This window comes from Panthera pardus, unplaced genomic scaffold (assembly GCF_024362965.1).
Source record: "Panthera pardus isolate Hobbes unplaced genomic scaffold, ASM2436296v1 HiC_scaffold_9, whole genome shotgun sequence".
NCBI lineage: Eukaryota > Metazoa > Chordata > Mammalia > Carnivora > Felidae > Panthera > Panthera pardus.
Window position 1 is genome coordinate 5,841,614 of NW_026527024.1, and position 26,861 is coordinate 5,868,474.

Consider the following 26,861-nt stretch of genomic DNA (forward strand, 5'->3'; position numbering starts at 1 on the left):
AAGTCCTCTGCACGTTTTGTTGGATTTACTCATAAATATTTCATTTTTTGAGCAACCGTAAGTGGTGCTATATCTTCTCTATCGATGTCCATGGACTCACTGCCAGCGTGTAGAGATACAATTGATTTTTGAACGCCTATCTTGTCTCTTGTGAACTTGCTGACCTCACTTATTAGCAGGAAGAGCTGTTTGCAGATTCCTTGGGTTTTCTGTGTCTTTAACCATGTCATCTCTACGTAGGGACAGGGTCCTCTCTCCCAACCTGTATGCTGTCCATTTCCTTCTCTTGCCTTATTACAGTGGCTGGGACTTTCGCACTGTGTTAAATAAAAGTGGTGAGCGCAACATCTCTGCCTTGTTCCAGGTCTTAGGGAGAAAAGATTTGGTCTTTTATCATGAAGTATAAGGTAAGCTGTAGGGTTCTTGTAGATGCTCTTTATCAAATGGAGGAAGTTCCCCTTTTTATTTTTCTGAGGGGGGGGGGAAAGGAGATCATTTTATCACAGGGATAGCTTTTATTTAGCCAAATGATGCAAAACTCTCATCCTCATTTGTTACTTGCTATATACTGGTAAGAAATCTGTTGGAAAAGATGGTGAGGAAAGAAGAAGATGCTGAGGTCAAGATATCTTTCCAGACAACTCCAAGGAAATTATCCTGGTGCATCTGAGTCTTACGTGCCCAGCTGACACACATCCACCTACCACATACATACTCTCCTCTTTGCAGATGGCAAATTGCAATTACCCAGGGAATTTACTTAACTGTCAACTTATTTTCTAATGACATGTGTAAATGAGACATTGTAATTGGTGTGGGCCAATTTTTCCATTTTCAGCAGGAAGGTGCCCCATCCTTAGCACGTGTTAAATACGAGTCCACTTGTGAAGTCCTCTGCCCGGGGCTACCCTGCCTGGCTGGACCTCCATGGGACTCTGTTCCTGAAATTTCTTCCACCTCACCGAACGTCCATACATCAACCTCCCTACTACTCTCCAAATTGTGTGTGTGTGCGAAAAGAGAGAAAGGTTTGTTCCTGGGGTCCCGAAGGAGAGCACAGAGGCAGACCTTCTCCTGCAGCAGGAAGCAGAGGGAGGCAGGGGGTTGACAAGGAAGGAACGAGAGAAGGAGATGCCGGAGCCCCAGCCCACCCCAGCACTCGCTGTCAGGACTCCAGGACAAAGCTCTAACAGGTGCATTTGTCCGTCAGGGTTCCAGAACCAAAGAGGCAGGTGTTTTCTACCATGTTTCCAGAAGGTGTTCAATATGGGAAATTATTTCAAATTACAGGCCAGACAGGGAACACTCAGCTGGAAAGTCTCGGAGTGCACGGCGGTGGGACTCACAAAGAGGACATTCAGCTCCACACAATCTCTGCTCATCTGACCCGTCCTCTCGTATCACTGTTGCTTTGACTGCCACTTATCATTTGTGTTGGTGGAGTCGGGGTTTTCTTGTGAGCAGAGAAAAAGGTACTTAATTTGTCACCAAAGCTGGATTCCTTTTTTCTCCCGCACATAAATCCTGTCAATTAGGTTAATAATAGAAGCAAACTTCATCATGAAATGAAATCTCCCCCAACACGTAGGACTGTGCGGCGGGCTCTTTGCCTAATTGTATTAATAAAATTTTTAGCAACATAGTTTTGGGAATCAATGCAGCAGGCCCTGCCAATCAAAGACTTTTCTACTCACTGAAAAGGTGCTAGACTTTTTAGTTTCTTTGTGACGGACTAAGGAAAGGCTGAGTTGCCCCCAGAAGATTAAATCTTTAATTTCACATTATTTCCAGCCATGTCTATAGAACAAAGTGGGCTTTACCTGTTGAATATGGGGCTTATACAACTTGAAGCACTCTTGAGACATTAAGAGGCGGCCGTGAACGGTCTCTGAGATTTAAGCTGAGGGGCATTCTAAAGGGATTACCACTGCATTTTCCATAAAACGAGAAATAAAAACAGACTTAATGCATGATCATAAATGCATTCCTGCTGTGAGGGAGAGCCCTGTTCACACTGCCGGGCGGAGGCCCAGGCGGGAAGGTCTGCAAAGGCGTCCACACTTGTAAGGATTTGTGTGAATCCAGCCCACAATGAAGTTAGGGCTGAGTACTTTGGAAAGATTGGCTATTAGGAAGAAAAAAAAAAAAGATACTCTTCCATTTTCTCTGGTCCAAAGGTGAGAAACGCACACATCATTTTGACATCATTAAGATATCTTTTGTACAGAACGCCAACCTGCCTCGACCAGAACCGGATAATTCTCTCTATGAATAAAGTTAAGAACAAAACTCTTCCTGGGAAGATTTTCATGACTGATTAACTATGTGGGATGAAAAAAAAAAAAAAAAGGGATGTCTTCCAAAGACTAAAAGAAAATGGGGACCCCAATTAGAATCCCACCGTCCTCACTAATCAGCTTAGAGACTCAACTAAAACAAAAGTGCTATTAAAAATGTGCCCGCATTCTAGAGCATGCATTGATTATCCAGCGACACACGTTTTATATAAACACTGGATCTATTTAAGTCGCAGGCACATCTTGCTTTGTAAGCGGACGACGGAAATACAGCTAAAGAAAATTAGAATATGTTGCAGACAAAATATTATGGGCTTGGAATAATGTGATGTAAAAAGCTCAACTTGTTTTCCTACGTATTTTAAAAATAATGGTTTCTAGATTTGGAGGAATCCAGAGGATATAGAATAAAGAGACAACGCCCTCCCCGGGGCCATCGCCTTATTTCACAAATGAGTTACATTAACTCATCCATCCTGATCACAGTTTTTTAATAGAAAATTAAAATTTTATGACATGTTGCTTCTTACCCTTTACTGGAAAAGACTTTTCATGGCTTTCCGGCCATAGCATTTCACAATTAGATTCTCCCAGCCCTTGGCTTCGATGATTCTAGGTACTACACTGGTATTTTCCGGCAGTACAAATACAGACCAAATATGTACACAGGAAATTTAAGAACTGGATGGTTTTCAGACCGGAAGCTTCTAGGATTTTATAATTCTGGGGACCGACTTGCTCAAGACCGCGGATCTAGTTGGCAGACGACCTAACGGGAGAGTCCAAGCGCGCGGATGCCCAGTCTGGTCTCCGTCCCCCTCCCTGTCATCTCATGCCCCGGCTGTTGAGCTCCAAGCTGGGACTCACACCCCTTCACCCACAGTCCTCCTACCCAGGCTCCCTGCAGTGGGCAGAGCGGGCTGGTCCCGCGGGGAGACGCTCTCAGCCCCGGTGCTGGTGAAGTGAGGATGCCCTCGAGGTGCACTTCACCCTCCTTCTGAGTCCTGCTCTCATTCCCAACTTGGCCCGACAGGTGCCCAAGGCCACCTCCAGTCACCTGGAAGGCGCTCCCTCCTGGGAAAGACCCCACTTTCTACAGTGATTTCAACTGACGTCCACCTCGGGAAAGGCCGGGCAGTGTCCACACGGCCAGCAGCAGGCTTTCCGGTCTGCCTGAAGCGTCCCGTCTGGGGCACTCTGCCACCCGTCCTGTCACACGCGGGCCCCAGGGGCAGGACGCGGCTGTGCAGAGCGGTCTGAGCCGGGTGCAGGAAGGGGAAAACAATACGGGGGCAGATGGGACGGTGCTGGTCTCCACCCAGGGGAGCAGCAGCCCCACCCCGACCGCTGCCTGGAGACCTGCCCTTGTCCTTGATGCTTTCCTGTGGGGGGTGAGTCCCCTGGAGAACAAGCGTCTCTGGCAGCGGAGTGGCGGGAGCGCCTGTCCCCACCTCCTGCATCCACGCGGCCCCTGCGTTGTGTGCTCTTGGGGTCGGCCCAGCCCTGGGCTCTCTCCTACCACGTCTCCCTTCCCGGGTGGCCCAGCTGCAGCTCAGGGCTCCTGGGACATGGAACCGCCTCCCTCGTGAGACTCCCGCCCCCTCTCAGTCGCTGAGTCTCTGAATCTCCATTCTCGTGACGCCCTGCCGACAGCGGGCTCTGGGTCCCCTTGGTCCAACCTGGAGGCGGCTCGGCACATTCTGACCAGCCTTCTGAAGACACCTGTTACCTGCTTTTCTTCGGGACAGATACAGTCCATTCGTCCTTTGAACCCATTCACATGTGACATGGTCCATGGCCTTGTCACTGTCCTCCCCCTGGGGGCATTCCAATTTATTAAGAACCTCTTAAAGTGTAACGCTGCAAACTGAATGCCACACGGTAGGAGCTGTCTGACTGGCAAAGGGTGAAGCAAGGGAGGGGCAGAGAGAGAAAGACAGAGGGGGAGCAGGGGAGGGGCAGACAGAGAGACAGAGAATCCCAAGCAGGCTTTGCACGCTCATGGTAGAGCCTGATGCAGGGCTTGAACTCACGAACTGGGAGATCATGACCTGAGCCAAAATGAAGACTCAGAACCTTAACCCACTGAGCCCTCAGCCCAAAGCGCAGTTGATCACCATGCTCTTTGCAGTGGGGTGCTTCCTTTTCACCTAGAGCCCTCAAAACTCACCTCAAATTTACAAAATGCCCACTCCGATCATGAAGACCCGAAACAAATATTTAGCTTTTTACATCCCATTATGTCAAGCCTGTGATATTTTGCCTCCTGCTTTTTCTTTTCTTTTTTTAAATATTTTTCTGAATGTTTGTTCATTTTTTGAGAAACAGAGACAGTGCGAGCAGGGGAGGGGCAGAGAGAGACAGGGAGACACAGAATCGGAAGCAGGCTCCAGGCTCCGAGCTGCCAGCCCAGAGCCCGACGCGGGGCTTGAACCCACGGACTGTGGGATCGTGACCTGAGCCGAAGTCAGATGTTTAACCGACTGAGCCCCCACCAGGCGCCCCTTGCTTCACACTTTTCCTAATGGATTTCCATGATGCTATTTAGGAGTTAATCTAGAAGCAAATGTCTGTAGGACAGAGAGATATGGTCTTACATAAAATGGATATTATTGTACATCCTCAATAATGGTCTTGGTTTAATTCTATTTCTGGGCTGCCAACAGTGGGGGTTAAATGCCGCTTCAAATTTCTTCTATTTCTTGGAAAATGTCACTGTTCCAATCCACACAGGCAGTCGATGTTTGCACCTGGGCTCCCAGCTCCCTGCTCGTGGTGCCCATAAGGTCACGGGAGTTTGTCAGAATAGTCTCGTGTGTACAGGTATTTCCTGCATCGATAATGTGCCACACTTGACTGACCTTTCCAGAAGCACATTTTGATGGAGAGCACCCTCTGACTCCAGCCTAGGAGAAGAACACCCTCCCCTCCCCAAAGCAGCCAACATGCGTGAACTCTAGCTTTGAAGGAGTCACTAGCCTCACAAGGGTGTCCAGGCCCAGGGCTGTGTCTCTGGTCTGGGCAGCGCTGTGGGAGAGGCCCCTGTGGAAGGGGTGGTCCAGGCTGGCCCTCGAGGGAGGACTGTGGATACGCCGGGGTGGCAGGAACCCATCGACAGGGGCCTCTACGCAGGCACAAGCGGGGCCGGGCTTGGGAGAGAGGCCGGGTTCTGTGGCCTCATTGGAGGTTCTGCCATAGACCTGTGGCCTGGACACGGGGCTGGGGCCCTCTCCTCTGGGGAGACCACGGAGATGAGAAGCAGAAGGCCTGTGGGGGACACCCCCGGCTGTTCTCCCGTGTTATTAATTGTCCCAGTGAAGGTTTGAGGCAGTGAGGACTCACAAATGGGGCTCTGGGAGGGTGGGGATGGCGGGGGGTAGATCCGAGGTTGTGCTGGGTCTGGATGTGGGAGACTAGGGGCTCGGGAGAGGGCACTATCCAGCTGGGACCCCTCCCGGGAGCCGTGCTCTGGCCTCTCGTCGGTCGGTGTCCGTCCTGCTGAACCGGAACCTCGGCCGTCCTGGCTGAGCTTTGCCTCCGGGAGTAGGTGTTAAAGAAAACAGGAAATTAGGAGCATGATCGGGCCACACTACTAATCCAAACACGAGAGCTTCAGAGACCCAGACGCCTCCTTCCACGTGGGTCACCCTCCGACCACCCTCCATGGATATGGGTGTTTTCCTTAGTTTGAAAGAAGTCGAGAAATGTGTCTGTTTAAACACACGTGAAACTCCAAGATAAAACATAAATCATCATTTCTGTTATGTTTCAGCCTCTTAACTTTCCCAGCATCTGTACAACCCACTGAAAAAGTGGCTACAAAAGAGACTGAAATGGGGGCGCCTGGGTGGCTCAGTCGGTTAAGCATCTGACTTCGGCTCAGGTCATGATCCCGCAGTTTGTGGGTTCGAGCCCTGCATTCGGCTCTGTGCTGACAGCTCGGAGCCCGGAGCCTACTTCGGATTCTGTGTCTCCCTCTCTCTGCACCTCCCCTGCTCGTGCTCTCTCTCTCTCTGTCCCTCAAAAATAAAATTTAAAAAAAAAGAGAGATCAAAACTTTTAAAGTTAAATGAAGCTTCAGGGCACCTGGGTGGCTCAGACGGTTAAGCGTCTGCCTCTTGGTTTTGGCTCAGGTCATGATCTTGGTTTCATGAGTTCAAGCCCCGCATCAGGCTTTGCACTGACCACATGGAGCCTACTTGGGATTCTCTCTCTCCCTGTCTCTCTCTCTGCCCCTCCCCCACTCACACACACACACTCTCTCTCTCTCTTTCTTTCTCTCAAAAATAAACAAATAAACTTAAAAAAAGTGTAATCTTTAAAAAAAAAATAAAGTTAAATAAAGCTTCACTTAGCAAAACTACAACAAAGCCGAGAGCCCCCGTGGCCTGGCCCAGGCACACAGACACACAGACCCCGTCTGGACCGGGGTGGCGGGGGGGGGGGGGGGTGGGGTGGGCAGGAGGCAGGCAGGGGTGGATGAAGCAGGAGTGGAGGCCCTGGTTAGACCAGAGATGTAGAAACGCTTCGTGGTTGGACACTGATACGAAAGAGCGACAGGAATGTCATCCCAGCACGCGGGCACAGTGCACTCCCTGGGCTCCTGGATGGGGGGGCCTGGGTCAGGGCCACGACTCTCAGGTCTCAGAGGCGGCTTTATCCCAGCGCAGGGACGTATTGTCTCATTTAATCCATGAATGCAGCGGGTGAGGGGCCGGGCCTGGGCGCCCCCTCGTCACCTGGTAACACACACAGAGCTGATGCTGGCCGCTCGGCGCAAACATGCAAACGGGAGCCGAGGCCACTAGAGGCATGGGCGCGTGGCCCCACCTCGTTCTTTCTTTGTGCTCAAAGCCCGTGCCCATGCCTCTTCCTCCCAGACCCCCATGTTCTCGAGCCCCCCGGTCTGCACTGCTTCTGAGGGGCACGCAGTGGCCAACCTCTCCCCCCAGAGCCACCTGGGCAAATGTCCCCAGCAAAGCAAATCCCCCTTTTGGAGCAAAGCCCCTCCTCCCTGGTTTGATGGGACGGTTCCACAGCTCCGATGACCCACAGCCGTGGCTCTCGGCTTCCGCTCCACAAAACACACATGGGGACTCTTGGGAAACGCTCGGACCGGCTGCCCCTGCCCGCAGACCCTGATTTATTCGACCTGGTTGAGGCCCAGGCCTTGGTATTTTTAAATCGCTCTTTTGGATGATTCTAATTCGCAAGCAAGGCTCAAAGCCACCGAACTAGAGACACCGAATGTCCTCCCACGTCCTCGGTGGTGTCATTTACATACCGCAGCTGGCTGGTGGCATAACGCAAATTTATCGCCTACGAGTTAAGCCAAGGTGGTTCCCCACACGCGACGTAGGAGCAAGTGCTGTTTTCTGAGCCTCTACTGTGAGCCACACGGGTGCTGAGTGGCCCATACACGGTCTCGCTTACACTCCGTGTTACGTTCCTCCGACAGCCGAGGAAAATGAGGCCCGGCGTGTCTAAGTGGCCTGCCTGATGATGCTGGCGGGGTCCAGCAGACCCAAGGCGCCAGCCGCCTGGAAGGGCCAGGCCGCCTCGCTGTCCCCAGCCTCACACCTGCGCCACACTTGTGTTCCGTGTGTACAAACACGCGCTCCTTCAGGTCACCGCAGAAAGCGGGGCTGCGGCACGGAGGGGGCATCAGAGTCACCTGGGGCACCGGGAAGGCGTTTGCAAAGGACGCCTTCTCAGGTCCCTCCTTGGCCACCAGGCAGTGAGCCCCTGTGGCTGGGCGCGGGGAGGGACCGGGGGGGCTGTTGTTTATGGGGCAGGGAGTTTCAGATTTGCAGGAGGTGAGGGTCCCGGGGGCCTCTCTCGCGTGAGAACACCGTGTCCTGCACTGTGCACTTGAAAAGAGTTACGATGATACGCAGGATATGTGGTGTTGACCACACTTTAAACTGAAAATGTCCAAAATTGTTTACTGTACCTGCCCACCCACCGTGCATGGAGATAAGAGAGACCGGAGAGCTGTTATCCTCGGCGCCCTGCTCGACGTCGACCTGACCCTTCCCTCCCCCTCCCTCCACGCGCTGCACTTGCCCGTGCTGCCCAGCACATTCCGGACCGTTCCTGTTTCCTGTGCCCACGTCACTCCTCCCACGTGTTGGGTGAGGACCTGTAAAGTGACAGGCTGTCTGTCCGGGGGTCTGAGGCTGTCTCTGCAGGATTGTTGACCCAAGTCAACGATCGCCACAGAGGGAGACTCAGACTTCCAAACTGTAAAGATCACTCTCTCTCCTTCTCTCTGGCTCTTTTCAGTAGTGATTATAGACTGATTAATGGATATATTTCAACTTCTAAAACACGCTGCCTTTGTTTTCCCCCAAAGAATAAGGGGACACCCCTGCACATCCTTCAGGTGTGATGAATCACGAGAAGAGCCTTCCCTTTCATGGGGAGGAGAGAATTGACGAACTTTTATTGATGAGCTGCTCAAAAGCAATGGTCTTCCTGCCCCACAGAGTCCCTGCCAGCTGGAGAGACAAGTCTGGGCAATATTTATTTTATTGTACAGCAAACGATCTCAGGTGATTACATTTTTTAATAGATTAAAGACATTTTTGTCATTTTTAATGTCTTACTACTAGTACTTTATGGAAAGTATTTGAGATTATGTTGACATACGTTTTATAGCAGGAACAGCTTCCGCGGTACTTAATGGATTACTTATTACAAAGAAAGGGCCCCTTAGGCTCATTTTCTTGGACTGGAGGTGCCATCTTCGAGCGTGTTAGCCGTGTACAAAGTAGTGTGAGGAGTAATAAGGCAGACCATAAATAGCAATAACAAATATTTTGCTGGTTTATCAAGAAGCCTTAAGAACCCCTATGAGAACAAGAAAAGCATCATCTGTCAACGAGGGGGAAACAGAACAAGGGCTTCGAAAGTATTCCTTAAAGTGTCACCGCAGAAAAAACAACCCGATGTTTACTTTCACAAAGACTTGGAAGATGTATTTGTGCATTTTGGATAAGGTGCAATTTTGGATCAGATCAGACCTGTGATGAGAAATGTTATTATCATATTGATAAGAGGTCTCACGTTTGAGGAAGAAAATGACACCTGAAGTTGAGTTCCATTTGCCTTCAACTGCCTTGAAGGACAAGCATCTATTGTTTCCAAGTTCTGCTAGGAATCCTCTTGGGAAATCAAGACTGCACGTCAGACAGCGTCATCCCGGAACCTTCTGATGGGAAGAAATGCAGACCAGCCACATCCACTCTTGACCTCTGTTCTCCCAGAAATGGGATTCTGAAATCCCTTCCCTCTCGGGTTTCCAGAGAGGCAGAGGATGTCCACTTAAATCTGAATTTTGGATCAATGACAAGTATTTTATGGGACATACTTAATACTAAAAAATAGTTCGTTGTTAATGTGAAATTCAAATTTTACTGCATAGCCTCTGTGTGTAGTTGCAAAATCTGACCACCCCTTTTCCATTGTCGGTGCATTTCAGAGCGGCCAATCGACAGATTTCAGGGCGATAGCTGTCCCTGGTCTATCATCACTGACGGCCATTCAGCAACAGTTCTTGAACCACACAACCCTGCCCTGGGAGCTATCGAGGATAAGACATAAAAGGAGGACCCTAATTTCTGCCTTGTGGAGCCTGGGGCAGAACTCTCACTGCACAGCCACAAAAGCTGGAGATCTTCCACTTTACATACATTTTTTTCAGTAATTCTTTTTATATTTTTATTTTTGTTGTTTTATGTTTATTTCTGAGAGACAGAGAGAGAAAGAGAGAGAGAAATAGAGCACGGGCAGGGGAGGGGCAGAGACAGAGGGAGACACAGAATCCGAAGCAGGCTCCAGGCTCTGAGCTCTCAGCCCAGAGCCCGACGCGGGGCTCGAACCCATGAACCGCGAGATCGTGACCTGAGCTGAGGTCGGACGCTTAACCGACTGAGCCACCCAGGCGCCCCGAAACTTCAAGATTTTCGATGTCCAGCACAGCATCGTGACAGTGTCTGCAGATGTTGTATAAAGACGGTCCATTCAACAAGAGGGGACAAGGCACCAGAGGGGAGTTTCATATACTTCACCCACTCAGGTCCACCCAGGGCTTGACCAGGAGACGCTAGAGTGTCAATCCTGTAGTGGGGGGGAGGGGGGCGGGTGTCTTCCAGAGCTGGCTCTGTGCCGAAATCCAGGCATGGAAGACAGCACACAAGCGAGTGGGACGGAGGCCAGAGGGACCAATGAAAGATGCAACTCAGAGATGCCTCCCGGAGGAGGGGCTGTCCCAGAGCTTTTGGGTATGAAACCACTAACGGGAAACACTTTTAAATTAAATTGACAGGGGGAAAAATCTGCAACTGGACCATAGGAATCTTCCATCGTGTAAGATACTCTCCTAGAGAAAAGAGTTATTAAACGTTTAAGATTGATTGGGGCGCCCGCCTGGGTGGCTCAGTCGGTTGACCGTCCAACTCTTGATTTCGGGTCTGGTCATGACCCCAGGGCCGTCGGTCTCTGCACTGAGACCTGCTTGAGGTTGGCGCCTCAAGGCACCAGGCTGGTGTGGCACCTGCTTGAGGTTCTTTCTCTCCCTCTGCTCCTCTCCCCTGCTCTCTCTCTCTCCCTAAAATAAAAAATAAAAAAATAGTTTAAGATTTTTCAGTAAAAGGGCTTCAGTATTCATTCATTCATCTATTCAGCCATCATATTAAAAATGCCCTCTTATGCCAAGTCCTGGGGAAGCAATGGACACGTGTTGGCTAGAAAGTCATGGCCCCTGCCTTCACGAATTTGAGGGTCCAGACTAGGGGTCTGAAAACTTGTCCGTAAAGGGCACAGTGATCAACGCTTTGGGCTCCGTGGGCATGTGGTCTGTGCCACTGCTTCTCCCACAGTAGGTCAGGCATCCAGACGCCATTCCTGAGTGACCAACCAGGGCTGTGTTACAATTACACTTTGTCTATGAATCTGAAGATTGACCTTCACGTGATTTTCACGTATCATGAAGTAATTTTTCTCTTGGTTTTCCCAACCGTTTAAAAATGGGGAACCTTTCTTAGCATATCAATCATAAAAAATTCCCGAAGACGGGATTGAGACGTGTAATTTTCGTATCCTCAAGAAGACTGCGCCCCTCGAGGGTGGGCCCTGCGACACCTTGCACAGTGCAGGTGAGGACAGGTCATGTGTGGACGGAGATGTGGACAGGACAGGGGAGAGCCCCGTGAGGGTGTGGGCTGTGCAGGTGTGAACACAGTGCCGGTGTGCAGTTGCTCGTGCGGTTACACGGGGCCGACTGAGGCTGTCCACACGCCCTCAGCATTGGAGGGTCTGTGACCTGCATCCCACGGAGGCAGAAGACGGGTCATTCCCACCTTCCTCCCTCTTCTGCTCCGAGACCTGCACGTGTGTGGACGGCCGTCCCGAAGCTGGAGGTGTGGACACAAGACACACAGACTGCACTGCCTGTGGCCTGGCAGAGGCACGTGGGAGGGAACGTGTGCAAGGTAAGCATGACTCTCGGGATCAGAGATGCGCCACTCGGGCGCGGACGGTGAATGGCCTCGGATTAGGGTGCAGACGAGCGCGGGCCGGGCGGAAAGCCAGACGGGAAGGAGACGCAGGGCTTGTAGATTGCCGTTTGTAGGTGTCTCTGATTGATTTAAACGGAGGAGAAATCAACTGATTTCTTGAGAGCACGAACTCTAAAGTGCGCCTCATTTGGGCTCCCCGTGAAGCAATTTGTCCCGCGCTCCCGGCCGGTCTGGATGCCCTGGGGGTTGGGCGGCTCATCTGTGGCCGCCCTCTCCTCCGGGGCGCTCTCCACTTGCTGGCCCCTGGACCAGGGACCCCTGTGCCACCGCCGTTATGCACCTGGGGTCTCTCCTCCGGGGCCGCGGCCCTTGCCCCAGGCTTGTCTCTCCTCTTCCCTGCCCTTCTCCTCCCAGCACCAACCGCTCTGGGAGGTTGGTTCCAGTTCGTCCTGGGCTGATTATGGCCGAAGGAGGTCCCCCCACCAGGCAGTGTTTCCGATTTGCCAGAGGACTTGTGTGGCCTTGGCTGAGGCCCCTCGGATACGCGGTGGGGCCAGGGGAGGAAGGGTGGCTCACCGGTGCCCCTTCACAGCCCACGGGGTGGCGGCAGCCTGCTCAGCTCCAGGAATAAGGGCATACCTGCTTCTGGTGCCCTCACTCACCAGATGCTTTGAACACATGGCGGTGGCACCGGAGAGAAATGGGGAAGTGTCTAGGTGCTCGAGCCCCAGGACACGTCTCCCCTTTGACGGGTGAGTGACGGTGACATGTGGTCCTGCCGACCGCAGTGACACATCCACCTGCCTGGCCAGCGCGCGTGCGTGTCAGGCTTCGGGCCCAATGCCAGAAGCAAACGGGGAGAGAAGAATGTGAGAAGGGAGCCCCACGGGCAACTTGGCGGCTGCTGCAGACTCAGAAGGAGGGGAGGGCAGAGTCGAGAGGACGTGACACAGCGACAAGGCCGGCGCACGGGGCGCCCCACGGCACCCACCGCGGGAGGGGGTGGCCCGGCAGAGGGGCAGGGCCTCTCGGGAAGGACGGCTGTGCTGCGGACACGGCTTGCCGGGCGACCGAGAACAGACGCCTGGGTCTGGCAGGTGGCAGAACTCCTCTTAATTGCTGATGTTTGTCCCCAGACCTCCTGAACCGCCCGCCCTCCTGTCTCCGGGCACAGTCGCAGGGACACGGATGCGGTTTTAACATCAGAGGCATCCACGGGCCAGCAGCTACCACGACGGGGCGTGGACGAGCCGCCCACCCGGGACTCTGTCTGCCAGCTACGGCCAGCGCTGGGGGCCACCGTCCCCTCGTGCCAGGTGCACAGTGGGACGGGAAACTGTGGCTGCATCTGGTCGGCGGTGTGGCCACCCCGAGTAACATGGACATGTTTACCCACGTGCGACAGCTACTGTCACCATAGATTTTGCAAAACCCGTATTTCCCTGCTAACGAAAATCCCGTCTTCCCTCGTGAAACACCCAGTGGCTCCTGAAGCTGAAGTTCCTCACGAAAGCCTCCTTGTGCATTACGTCGGTCCTGCCTCTGCTCCCGGGTGCAGGTACCACCACCGACGGGAAACCCAGCGGGTTTGCCCAGGGGGCCACACGGGGGCCGCACGGGGGCCACACGGGACTCCCTGATCTGGATGCCCAGCTTCGTAGTGCCTGCCAGATGGGGCAGAAGCAAAGCGGCAAAGGTAAACTCCGGTTCCTCTTTGGGAGAACGCGCACGCTCTTCCCCTTGCCCCGTCCCCAGCTAGGGTGCTTCTGCCCCGACTGCCAACGCCACTGCCCCCAGAGCGGGCTTGCGACAGGCCGGCTCCCCGGGCCCCGGCCCCCACCGGCACCTGTCGCGTGTGGTTCCCGCAACCTCGGGAAAATCTACTGTCTCCCGAGCCCTCATCTCCAAACACCAGAAGCTTTGGGCCAAGAACTCGGTGGGTCCTCGGGGCTGCTCGGGCGGGGCTGGGGGGCAGACGACAGCTGGCTCCAGATGCTGACCAACAGGGAACTTATCTCTCACCCTGGGTCTCGTCCTGAGATGCTCGGTGTCTTTACGCTGCTGATGCTGACCCCTAACAACCGCTTATCACATCGGAAAAACAAACGCTATAGAAGCTGTTGGCCAGCCAGCCAAGGGCCCAGCTGGGTGCGCGGAAGGACGGGAAGGACCCCGTCTCCGGGACGAGGGCCGCCCTTCGTCGGACATCCAGCCGGCCTCGTGGGCCCCACAGCCCCTCCCAGGTGTGTGGAGCGCGGGCGGCGTCCCCAGTCCCTCTGGCCCTTGGCAAGCAGAGCGGAGGGGGGCCTTGTGTGCCTGGGTGGGCGTGTGCACGGCTGGAGCGGGGGGAGGAAAGCCCCCCCCAGCCATTGGCTCACCCTCACCCCACCTTTTTCTTGTGGCCCGGGGCACTCTTTGATGGCAAAGAATTTCCTTCCAAAGTGCAGAAAGCCCCTAATGTTGAGCCGTTAGCTAACATCCCGGGCACATTTGCTGGGCTGCGTTGAAAGCACAGCTGAGCGGGATAGCTCTGGGCCTGGACGTGGGTGACGGCCTGGAGGGGGTGGACAGGGCCGGGACCGAGGAACGCAGCCCAGGGGGTGACAGGCTCTGGCAGCAGCTAAACGAGTATGCGGCTCAGTGTTGCCCCGGACTGCGGGGTTTCTGCGTGGAGCTGGCTCTAAGGGGGGGATCTTCGCCCCAGGACTTAGCGCACACGCTCCCGGGAGCCCCGGCGTGGTGGGGGTTATGGGGAGGAACAGGGAGGCCCCCACCCTGCCCCCACCCTGGCCTTCCAGCACCCGGCCCGGCATCGAGAGCCGGCTTGAACAGCCACAGGAACAAGCACAGAACCTGCACCCGCTGGCCGTGGAGACAGAGGGGTTACCAGTGAGCTAAGACGCGCCTCCACGTTTCCGGCACTTTCGGGAACCTCAGAGTCCCCCCGGGCCTCTTCGGTGAGGACTCCCCTGGCTCACTGACACGAACGGTGGGGCCTGGGGTGCTCGAGGACCAGTTTCTGACCCCTGGAGTTTTCGAAGAGGCCAGAGGCCATGACATTCCTCCGCACTGCGCCCATCCCCCTCCAGGCACCTGTGCCAACCCGACCCTCTCCTCAAGACGCAGCCGGGAACTCGCTGTCCTCCCGAAGCCTGACTTACTGTCTGAGGAGCGCATCTGGACCCCCCCCCCCCCACCCTCCGCGTTGCTGGAGTCCCCTTGCGACCCTACCGCAAACCCATCCTCGCCGGGGCCACGTCGTACTTTGCTTTCGCACTCACTCAGCGTGTTGGTACAACGCGCCTGGCGGGGCATCGGACACCTGAAGAAGGGCTTGAGGGACCCAGTTCAGTGAGTCCCCACCTCGAGCTGAGAAGGCTGTCCCTGGGGAGAAGGAAACGGCCTTGACGGGGACAGCCGCGGTTTGCCAAGAATCTTCCGGGGAACACCTGGCGGGCACCAGCTCACCACACCCGGCACTGCGCTGGGCACGGCGGAGACACAAACTTTACGGTGCAGCTTCCGGTGTGGAGCTTCTAGTTGTGGACAGAGGCTCACGAACGAAGCAAGGACAATCACGGGACAGCGCACCTCGGAACGTACTTGCCGAGCTGCTCATTAAGGTGCCGAGAAAAGCCTTTCTCTCTGCTTTGCTGTCTCCGGGTATGTCTCGTTCAGAAAGCGAATGGATTAGCCTCCCCTCCTTCCTTGTGGCCTTGACCTCGCGCCCCTCACCCCGCCCGCCCCTCATTAATGCCACGCCTTATTTCCACCTCACCAGCCACACATGTTGCGCATCGCGACCCCCCGAGAGTATCGTTTCTAACACCTTCCTCCTCTGGACAACAAGCGATTTCCAGAAATAATCGCGTAACACATCAGACGATAATGATCACTTTCTTGATTCGTTCTTTAGAGTCAAAGCAAGCCACATTTGTCAAAGATTGAATTTCAACGTTGAGCATATTATTCAAATGCAGTGGTGCATTTGTCACGTATGAACAAAATGTTGTACTTACCCAACAAAAATCTTACCCCTCCGCAGTTTGCAATCTGTTTCACTGCTTTGAATTTTAAATAGAAATTTAAAAACTCCAAGTCGTCACAAAGAAATACAGAAACTCGGGGTGCCTGGGGTGCTCAGTCAGTTGAGGGTCCAACTTCGGCTCAGGTCATGATCTCGCGGTCCGTGAGTTCGAGCCCCGTGTCGGGCTCTGTGCTGACTGCTCGGAGCCTGGAGCCTGCTTCGGATTCTGGGTCTCCCTCTCTCTCTCTCTCTGTCCCTCCCCTGCTTGTGCTCTGTCTCTCTCTCAAGAATATATAAACATTAAAAAAATTAAAAAAAAAGAAATAGAGAAACTCAGGTTCCGTGTCTTCGTCCTGATGATTGCTTACTCCGAATTTGCTCTTTTAATTGCAGGATTTGGAGACGCGGACTTTGCTCAAAGGACCCTGGGCCATTGCAAACCTGCTCTGCAAATGAAATGAAGGTGTGCAGCAGAGTCTAGCTGCGGCTTCTCCAAGTTGCCTTCCACGTAAACAAAATGCTTAACGAAGAATAAATGATACAAACGTGCTCATCTGAAGCTTACCTACGTATTTAAGAATGAGCAGTAAGCCACTGTCTACAAAAAAGATCTTTTTTTTTTCAGGGAGGTCTGTTTTACGCTCTGGCATCCTTTCGAGCGTCAGGTGCACGGTGACATCAGAAGGCAGACTCCCTCGTTTTGCATCAGACAATGCTGGGGGGGCACTTCGGTGGCCACTGCGTCCCCTGCCCTGGCCCACGCGTGCTCCCCTCCAGGAGCTCCTCTCTGCACTCTGGGAAGCCACAAGGGCCAGCACCTGCCGTATCCGCTCCAGATTTCTCAGCTCAGAGACGAGCGTCCTGAGCTCCCTGCTCGGTGCACATCATTCCCGGGTCAAGCCTGTTTGGAGCCTCCTGCCCGTGGGCTTATTCTACTCTTTACCCGAAAAGTCCTTTCCTCTCTGACCCAAATTCCACCTGTCTGAAGGGACTGTCTCTCAGTCCTCCCCAAGGAGTCCCGTTCTCTGGCTTGTTTGACAACAGTTTTGAATAGGGATCCCATGGCTCGTGTACCACCTCCGCTGGGTATACGCATGCGTCTTCCCTCAATTAGAAGGCGGGAGGCATACGTCTGAAAATTTATTTTAGGAAGCTCACATAACCTAGTCCAGTTCTCGACGCAAAATAGATGCTTCAAGAAATTAGATGCAAATATTCTGAGCCAGAGACTTTGAAGAAAACATAGCGTATGGGGTGGGGCGGGGCGGTGGAATACCCTCTTCATTAGATTTTTGCCTCTGGGTGGTCCACCACAAAGCACCTAACTTCACGGTACCTCAGTTTCCCCGTCCTTAACATTGGCATAATGATATTTATTTCCCAGGGCTTAATTAATATTTTCAAGGTGCTTTGATATCCTGAGATGAAAGGAGATCCAGCAAGCAAACCATCATCAACGTTTGTGAATCCGTCATTATAGTCATTGCTGTTGTTTATAGACGTTATTATTACTCCAATAATAATAATAATAATCAGAGCGTTGTTGCAGGCTCTTGCCACGTGACCCTGGGCACCTTTGACCCCGGGCTGGGGGCCGGGGGGCGGAGGCCGTGTGCTGATTTCCCGTCCCGTTTACCCCAGGGTCGCGCAGATGTCACAGGGGAGGGAGAGGACCTGTGACCACCTGAAGCACTGCAGGCAGAGGACTTTTGCAGTGTCACTCTGGACATCTTACTCCGGAAATCGCCAGTGGTTCCCACAGCGCATCCGAGAGGGCGCCCGAGGGGGAGGACCCTGGACCACGGGTCGGTCACGCTGAGGCGGAATCCTGCAGCCTTGCCAGCAGCCGCCAGCTTGTCCTGCCCCACAGGCCACCTCTCTGGGACTCGTTCTGCTCACCTGTAAAACCGGGATCACGGCGGCCACCTTGCCAGGCGGTGACAGAGGCAAATCACGCATCCGACTGTAGCACCCCATAGGGAGACACGCGGTGCCCCAGCTCGGGGACACGCAGGCCGTGTGCAGGCCGTGTATCACACAGCCTGGGCGTCAGTGTGGCCCGGCCACTCGAGGATGAGTGGCAGTGGGACAGCCTTTCACCCTTCTGTGCCTCGGCCCTGCCACCTGTAAGGCAGAGGTGATCATAGTACCCGCTTGATAAATGAGCTAATGCGTGAAAATGCTCCTAGCGGTGCCTGAGCGTCTTCAGTCCTTATACGTGTTGTTACCACCGTCTGCACCTGTCGGGCTCAGCGTGAGGTCTGACGCGTAGAAAACGGTCAACAGTCAGTACCTGTCATGAAAAGTTAGACGTCCCAGCTCCTACCTCGGACTTCCGTCATATAATCTGGCCCCTGGTGTGGACCGGAGTTAAAATCCTCTGCACGCCCGGCTGCCTCCACGCAGCCACGTTTGCACCAATGGCCCCCCAGGGGCTGCAGTCTGCGGAAAAGCAGGGCCACGTTACCCACTGGCTCGGAAGGCCGCCGTCTCCAGGACTCCAGCTCGTCTCCGATTTCTTTCTTTCTTCCACAAACGCAGCCAATCCCGACGTCGTCCTGGCAAACTGCACCGGGCCATCCCAGCCCTCTACCGGTGGCCCGTGACGTCCCCAGGTCTGCAGGGGACTTAGCATGGTCTCTCCAGGTGGGTCTTATCCATTATTTGCGTCGAGCTTTTGTCCCTCCCTGGCCTCCTTGCGACGAGGGCCTGCACTGCGTGGTCTCTGCCCCGGGACACTTGCTGCCTGGGTCGTCCACGGGGTGCACATCATCGGCTCTCCGTGGGTGACTCCGCCTGCCTCCGGAGGGACGCCTGCCTTGGACACACCCGTGCTCCCCGCGGTACTGAGCGCACAGTCGATGATGGGTACTGGGGTGAGAGACCCAGCCTTACCTGTCCGCCTGGAAAACCCCAATTCTTCCTTCAAGGCCCGCTTCAGATGGCAGTTCCTTCCGGAGCCTTCCCTTATCCAGGCAGCAAGAGCAAACTCGCCAACATCCCTGAACTGCACTCACCCCTGCCCCCCGGGGCATAACCCCAGGCTCACACAGTCAGTGGGTCTCCGCCAGTTGCCCGGGGCGCAGACTAACACGGGAAAGGCCGGCAAAGCTGGATGAGTGGCTGGTTGGCGGGCTGGTTGGCCAGTGCCTCGGCCCCCTCTGTGGACTGTCCGAGGACCCGACGCAGCCGAAGGCAACTGGAGACATCTCCCCAGGGACGCCAAGACGACGCGGACAAACGTGACGCAGGATCTGACAACACCACCGTCGGACCGTGAGCTTGCGACTCTCCAGTGCTGTGTCCTCTGGTGGGACTCTGGCTGTGCCGCTGCAGGGGAAGTCACCTCCCTCATTCCCCTGGCTCCCCACCCCTGCCCCAGACAGGGCAGAGGAGGAGAGGAGGAGAGTTTGCTCGTAAAACCAGGAGCTAGAACATTAAGGAAGAGCGGGGCATGTAGGTGTTGGGGGTTTTCTGCCTCGGATAAGTCTGTCTGTGTCCCAGCCCCTCTGCCTACCCTCCTTATGACGCTGGCTCAGGACAAGGCAAAGACACACTCTGGTTTTGTCCTGCGCCGCTGGCCACGTTATGCCAGCGACCGTGGCGGAGCAGGGTGCAGACCAGAAGGCCGGTGCTGACCTGGGTGGCCGTGCAGGCTGCCTCCACCGGGAACTTTCCCGGCAGCTCTGTTTCCACCAGGAACATTGAGGGGCTGAGTGAAATTATCCCCAGTGGGTGTTTTGATTCTAAAGGAAAGATTTATCACTTTGCAGTTCTTTGCCTGACTGTGACCTGTTCACGGACGAAGAGCAGGGAGACGTGGGCAGTGCCACGGGCTACCGTGGAGCCCCAGACCCCAGGCCGAGGGCCGCCGAGGCCTCAGGACGGTGACCCCCGCGCCACAGCCCCTCCCTGTTCCTCAGCTGACGAGGGTAAGGGCCGAAAGCAAGACGCGATCTGTCCCGGGCCCATCGTGAGTCCGGATCACCGCTCATCTGTAACCCTCGGGTGTCCCAGAACCAGAAAGCACCATACACGTCGGCCGTGGCTTGTGCTCTCGGTTCTCCCCGAGATTGGAGCCAACTTCTAGAATCCCTTGAGGATCTTGCATTTGCCACTGGAGCGAATGCCAACTTCCACTCTCCTATTATACCGAAAGCACACATCTGAGGAGAAATAGGCATTTCAGAGAGAAAGCTAATTCAGGGCTTCTGAAAAGTGTTTGGCTTGAAAGAGTAATTACACACTTCTGGAGCCTTTGAACGTGTGCGCTGTCTTTCATCAGTTGTGTGCAGTCACACGGTGAGTTGCCACATGCCCTCTGGGGAGATACTATCGCCCTCCTTCCACAGCTGGGCGAAGGGAGCCCATCAAGAGGAAGCAACTTGGCAGAGGCTGTGGCGGTGAGCGAGCCGGGAACCCGCGGGCACAGCCCGGGATCGCGGAGGCGCCGCTGGGAGCTCGCTCCAGACGGAACGGTCTCGAGGCGGCCTCCGGCTCCCTCTGCGCCCGAGTCCCCAGGACGTCCGCGGGGGAGGCAGGCGGACTCAGTCCAGTTCTGCCAGCTGTGGCCTTCCACGTTACCCGCCTTCACTGGCACCCATTTCCCCGTCCGCCAGGTGCAGCGGATGGGACTCCGGGGCGGTGACCGTGCTGGGGGCACAGGGCGGGGGGTGGGTGGGGGTGGGGGTGAAGCCTGGCCAGAGGTCCCCGCAGAGGGCAGCGCCACCTCCGGGCCCCGCTGTCCCTCTCCTGCGGGAGCCCCGCCCTCTCCCCTGCCTCCCCACCCCCCCCACGCTGCAGACTCGCTTTGGAGTTTTTCTGAAAGGCTCTTGCGCTGGTGACCGTCCCGTCCGCGCCCCTGCGGGTTTCGCCCAGGGAAGCGCTAGCTCACCGGATTAGTTAATCAAAGACACGGCCCTCGCGGATGAAACCAGCACAGCGTGTCCCCAAAGCCGGGTGGCCTTTGCCATCCTGATAGGGGCCTTGCGGTGACAAGGGACGAACAAAACAGAGCACGGGGAGAACCCGCTTCCCAGACGGCACACGGGGAGGGGGGGAGGCGAGCACCTTCACGGAGGCTCCTCCGGGACTCAGCGGCTCAGTGGCCCCACAGGCGGTGGTCGGAGGGGAAGAAGACGAAACTGACAAGGTCCGAGTGACTTTGCACTTTCCCTCGTCAGGCCGCCTGCGGGGTCAGACCCCATCTGCAGCCTGCCTGGGGTGGGGGGTGGGGGGTCTTACGGGCGCACAGTCCTGGGGAGAGAGAAGCGTGGCTGGAAGTCAGAGACCCGAGTTCTGTTTCCTCCACCCCCATCATCAGTGCGTGTCCTTCAGGGGGTCACTGACACATTCGTCCTCAGCGTCCTCAGTTGTGGACACGAGCCTGGACTGGCCGGCGTCCCGAGGCCCGTCTCCCCTGCCCCGCAGGGGTGTCTGGGGAGGGGCTCAGCTCCTCTGTGTCCACCCCTGCCCTTTCCAGCTCCTGTGGGTGCTGGGGAAGACCCCAGATCGTGGGTCGTACGCCGGGCGGTCTGGCCCCGGACGCGCCTCACGCCGCGGAGATCCCTGCTCGCTGCGAACCGCTGTCTCCACTTGTCACTTTCAAAACGTCTTTCGGGAAAGTGGGGGCACAGCTCGGCTGTGCCCTGCGACATCCCTCTCCTGACGAGCTCTTTTTCTGGCACTGGCTGGCAGGTGCACAGGCGTCTGGGGGGAAGAGCGAGGTCTGCGTGTCCCTGGGCCCCCAGGGCCGAAGGGCCAGAGGGGACGACTCCTCCCCTCCAATTCCTACACGGCCTTACGCTGTTGTCAGCTGCAAAGGACAGGCAGGTCCTCAAACCTGCTGCCTCGCTAGGACCCCACTGCGCACGGCCCCTGCCCAGGGTGGGCACCGTAAGAGGACACACTCCCACCTTGTAATCCTTCCTCACACATCTGCCCGAGGCCCTGATGGCTTCCAGGCTGGACGTGAGTGCTAGGACTCTGCCCGGCACACCGGTCCCCGCCAGGAGGAGGGACTGACCGTGGGGACAGAAATGGTACCTGGACATCATGGCGGCCAGAACCCAGCGAGGCAGGTCCCTCTGGCGGGTCCCTCCAGCTCCTCTGCCGGGCAGGCGTCTTGCCCGCGTGGCCGCACCTGTGGCTGTAACGCAGAAACCCGCACTTGGCGGTCCTTGCGGGGCTGGGAGTCTCGCCCCGGGGAGTGCGGAGTCATCAGTGATCAGTGTCCCAGAGTTTAGCGGTAAGCGCCTCAGCTGCAGAGTCACACGGCTGGTCACGTCCCGCTTTCTCTCGGAGCGAGACTTTGTGCAGCAAGGTACTGCCTCTGGTGAGCCTCGGTCTCCTTACCCGTAGAATGGCAGGGACTACGTGAGCACAGTGCCTGGCGGGTCCCCAGGGAGACCCCAACAGCGAGGAGGGACACTTGGTCGTGAGCACATCTGCACCGTTCCCTGCTGGGCTTGGGACTCTCGTGCGGATCCCGGCCTGGAAACCTCTCCATTTCCAGGCCGTTTCTCTGAAATTATTGTCACTCTTACAGCTGCAAACAAATCTCTTCCCTGGGAGGTCGGCTCTGCCCACCTGGTCCCCCGTGTTCTGTTCCTCTGCGGAATCCTAGAACACCGCTCGATCTAGTCCTGGCGGGACCACTGACAGACCGCCATCTGTGCGTATCTGTTGGACTTCTCCGTATGCTACGTCAACGTCGTCCAGTGGAAATGAGGGAGGGGATGTAAACACAAGCCGCTCTTGCCATATGTATTCCTAGTAGCCCCCTTTCTAGAAGTAAAAGGAAACAGGTGCAATTAATTTTTTTTTAATGTTTTAATGTTTATTTTTGAGGGAGAGAGCGAAGACAAGTGGGGAAGGGGCAGGAAGAGAGGGAGACGCAGAACCCGAAGCAGGCTCCACGCTCTGAGCTGTCAGCACAGAGCCCGATGCGGGGCTCGAACTCACAAACTGTGAGATCATGACCTGAGCCCAAAGTCGGACGCTTAACCGACTGAGCCACCCAGGCGCCCCCTTGTTTTTTTTTTTAATTTTTTTTTACTTTTATTTATTTTTCAGAGACAGAGAGACACAGAGCATGAGCAGGGGAGGGTCAGAGAGAGAGGGAGACACAGAATCGGAAGCAGGCTCCACGCTCCGAGCTGTCAGCGCAGAGCCCGACGCAGGGCTCGAACCCACGGACCGCAAGATCACGACCTGAGCTGAAGTTGGCCGCTCAACCGACTGAGCCACCCAGGTGCCCCTTAACTTTTTTTTTTTAACGTGATGGATTCCCCATGAAGTACTTTGTCATACATTTGCGTGACCCACAGCAATTTGTGCCACTTCAGAGATCATGCTTTCTGGCACCGATTTTCAGGGATGCTGTTAAAACTCGAGCACACATCAAATCCTGGTGTTCGCCTCGTCTGCTTCAGAGTCCTGCATTTGGACTCCAATCAACCCGGAGTGTTTCCTGCCTCGCTGGCCGGTCCCCACACCACCGGCAAGAGTCACCTGAGCCTCTAAAGCACCAGACTGCTCTCCTGCACAAGTGTGAACCCAGAGGTGAACGTGGTGACAGAGCAGGGGGCGGCGGGGGGGGGGGGGGCTCGGTGCGTGACAGGCAGCTTCCTCTCCCCGGGGACCCGCGTGGCAGGGAGGATGCCACTCACCACAGCTTAGGACACGTCGGTCCCGAGCAGCCACGATTATAACCACTGTGTTTGAAACTTTGGAATATTTTTCCATCGGTGAAGGGCCAAAGCCGTGTCGTTGGTGAGTGCAACGTAGAAACTCATCTCGCAGAAGATGCAAATGACTCTCCCCCCACCCCGTGTTTCAGTCCCGTGGACGTTTATCTGAAGTTGTGAAGAAAGACACAACAGACTGGATTTTCAAGTCTCCCGAGGGGGTTTCAAAGGCAAAAATCCTGAATTGCCCCATAGAGAAGATGTCTGGTTGATTTGCAAATTGTTGGTTATACCAGAGGCATTAAAACACATCTATAAACTCGTGTTAAAAAAATAGTATCACATCAAGGAGGCCTCTGATATTGGAAACACGAAGTAAGCCGGGGCCGTGAAACGCTTTGGTGCGTTCCTATTGGGAAGTGAACGTGCACCTCTTAGCCATAAATATTGTCAACACACCCCTTCGGTGAACATCATTTAGACTTGATCTCTTTGATAATGTTTTTAAAAATACACAGGTCCCTCTCAAGCGACCCCGGATATTGCTGTGTTTGATTGCCGCGTCTGAAGGCTCCAGGCATTCTATAATGAAAGACTTATGATCTCAAAAATCCCCCAAATTATAAATAGAGGGCTCCGCCTCTGCCTTGGCCTTAGGAGGGGAGACCACGGCCTGCCTTGACATACCACCGCGAGCAGCCCCAGTCGGGCGTGGCCCGTGCAGAGTGTGGGCGCGAAGAGGGACGGAAGCGACTGAGATGAGGGGTTTGGGGTACGACGGTCCGTGTCGACCTGGAGGGCAGAGACCCTGTGCCCGGCAGACACGCGTGTGGACACGGGAGGGGTGCACCCCACGGTGTCTCCCCACGGTCACCGTGCAGTCTCACCGCCTCCCGCCCCTCCCTGCAGGCTGGCCGGGCAGTGCCTGTTTCCCCCACAGTGTCTCGGGGGGAGGTGCCCGGGGACGGGAAGGGACGCACCTTCCTGCATCGCTGATGTTCAGGCTGGCCCCGGGCTCATGGTGGCCGGGAGTTCTCAGTTCCTGTGGGGGGCTCACCTCCGGGACAGCGAGTCCGGTGAAGGTGCTTCGCTTCCTGCTGTTCCCCCAGGCTGAGCCCAGCAGCGAGCTGTTCCCTGCACGTCCTGCTCTGTGCAAGGAGCAGATGCCCAGGGAATAGAGAGGAACACCCTCCCTGCTCGTCCCCATCGTCCCACCCAGCATGTGAAGACATCCGGATGCACTAGGGAGGGACACCTTCGCCCTGCAGAGCGCCCTGACCTCGGGTCTGCTGGCTCTCGGCCAGGCTGAAGGGTCCTCCCTCCACGGACTGCGGGCGGGTGCGGTGAACAGGCGGCTGGATGGGACAGCAGGTCAGGGAAAGTTGCGCCCTCGGGCCTGTTTTCCAGCCGGGGACCTTAGAGAGGGCGAGTGGCGTCTCAGGCTGGGGTTAGGGTTTGCCAAGGTCAGGGGACTGGGGGGCAGAGAGAGCATCACCCCGGATCAGAGCGTCACGGATCCCGATCGATCAGCGGGACACACGGTTCAGCTATTCACTGATGAGGCCAAGAGTAGAGCTCGGAGGGCCCGGGTCTGCCCTTGTCCTGGGTGAGCGGGGGTACACGGGTCTTCTTCAGGTCACACGGGGGTGGTTTCCTGCAGGGGCTGTCTCCCGGGCCCTAAGGAGGGGGCTTCTCCACCTGGCTCTTTTCGGGGGTCACAGGGCTCGGGGGAGATTCTAGTGCCCCCCACCCCGAGGAAGCGGCCAGCAAAAGGCAGGGAGAGCTAACGAACGTAGAGACCCTGCTCAGGACGGGCCTGGCAGGTGCGGACGGCGGCTCCCCACGCAGGTGGACTCCAGCACGGCCTCCCTGAGAAGCAGCTCTGCCCAGCACCCCGAAGGCAGGAAAGCTGGTTGGTAAAACGGACGGAAGCAGCAGCCTGCTGGCCGAGGAAATGCTGTGGACCAATTACCCCTGAACGACCTGGAGCTGTGGTCGAAGGTGAGCTGGCCCAAACTCAGCCGCTGGCGGGCGGTGGCTCATACCCCGGGAGCACGTCCCCCAGCCCGTGCTCGATTAACCGCCTGGGAGGAGGGCGGCCGGGTCACTGCGGCCCCGAAGGCTCCGGGCAGGGAGGCGGTGTGACCGGGAGCCCAGAGGACGGGCGGCGGGAGCATCAGAGGCAGGGCCAGCTGCAGAGGACGAGGCTGGCGCAGGAAAACGGGGTCAGGCTTCGGGCGACGCGCTAACGAGGAGGGGTCTTACCCCGTACGCGGGGTGTAGCCGCCGTACCTTCTGGAAAAGGACCGAAGTACGAGGCCAGCAGTGTTTAGGGAGTATCGACCTGAGGACCGGAAGGAAGACCCTCCCAGAAAGTTCCATCTCTCCACGCCCCCTTCCCCCGCCTTTCAGAAGGGGCAGGAGTCCCCGCTGGCGGGTGGATGGCACAGCTCACGCCAAGTGCTCACCCCCCAGCGGGCCAGACTGCACACGCTCGCGTCCCTGTGTCCGGTGAGCCCCGTGCTCCCTCCCTTCTGGGGCCCGGGGGCCTCTTCCACCTGCCGCCCCTCCTCTGGAGCGGCTGAATGACCCCCAAGGTGGCCGCTGTGCCCCCATCGCCCTTCTCCCCTGCCCCGCCGTCTGCAGGACTGGCGAGAGGCCCCAGGAAGGCGCTACACAGACTGAAGCACAAAACACCCCACCAGCACAGAGCCGAGTGGTCCCCACAAATGGAACACGTCAAAGGCAAAAGGGGGGCCTGTGGCGTCTCTTCGGTCATCCGACACGGGCAGTGGGGCTGAGTAAGACATCAAGACTGATTTCCCATAAGCCGTGGCAACAGCCTCGCACGGCGGATGCCCGCCTGCGAGGGCCTGTCCTGCCGACGCCCTCAGCCGGGCAGAAAGACAGGCAGCTGAGACCTCCAAGCTGGAGGAACACTCGGTGCGAGAGAGGCCCTGGGCACGGCGAGGGCTCGGACACCCACTGTGTTCTTCGGCCCTAACGTTGGCGGTCTGGGGGTTCTTTTGTGATTTTACTTTTTTTTTTAATATGAATTATTGTCAAATTGGCTTCCATACAACACCCAGCGCTCATCCCAGCCCAGTGCCCCCCTCAGTGCCCACAACCCACTTTCCCTTCCCTCCCACCCCCCATCAACCCTCAGTCTGTTCTCTGTAGCTAAGAGTCTCTCGTGGTTTGCCTCCCTCCCTCTCTGTACCTTTTTTTCCCCCTTTCCCCTCCCCCACGGTCTAAAGGATGAACACACCGGGGGCGCCTGGGGGCTCGATCGGTTAAACATCAGACTCTTGATCTCGGCTCAGGTCAT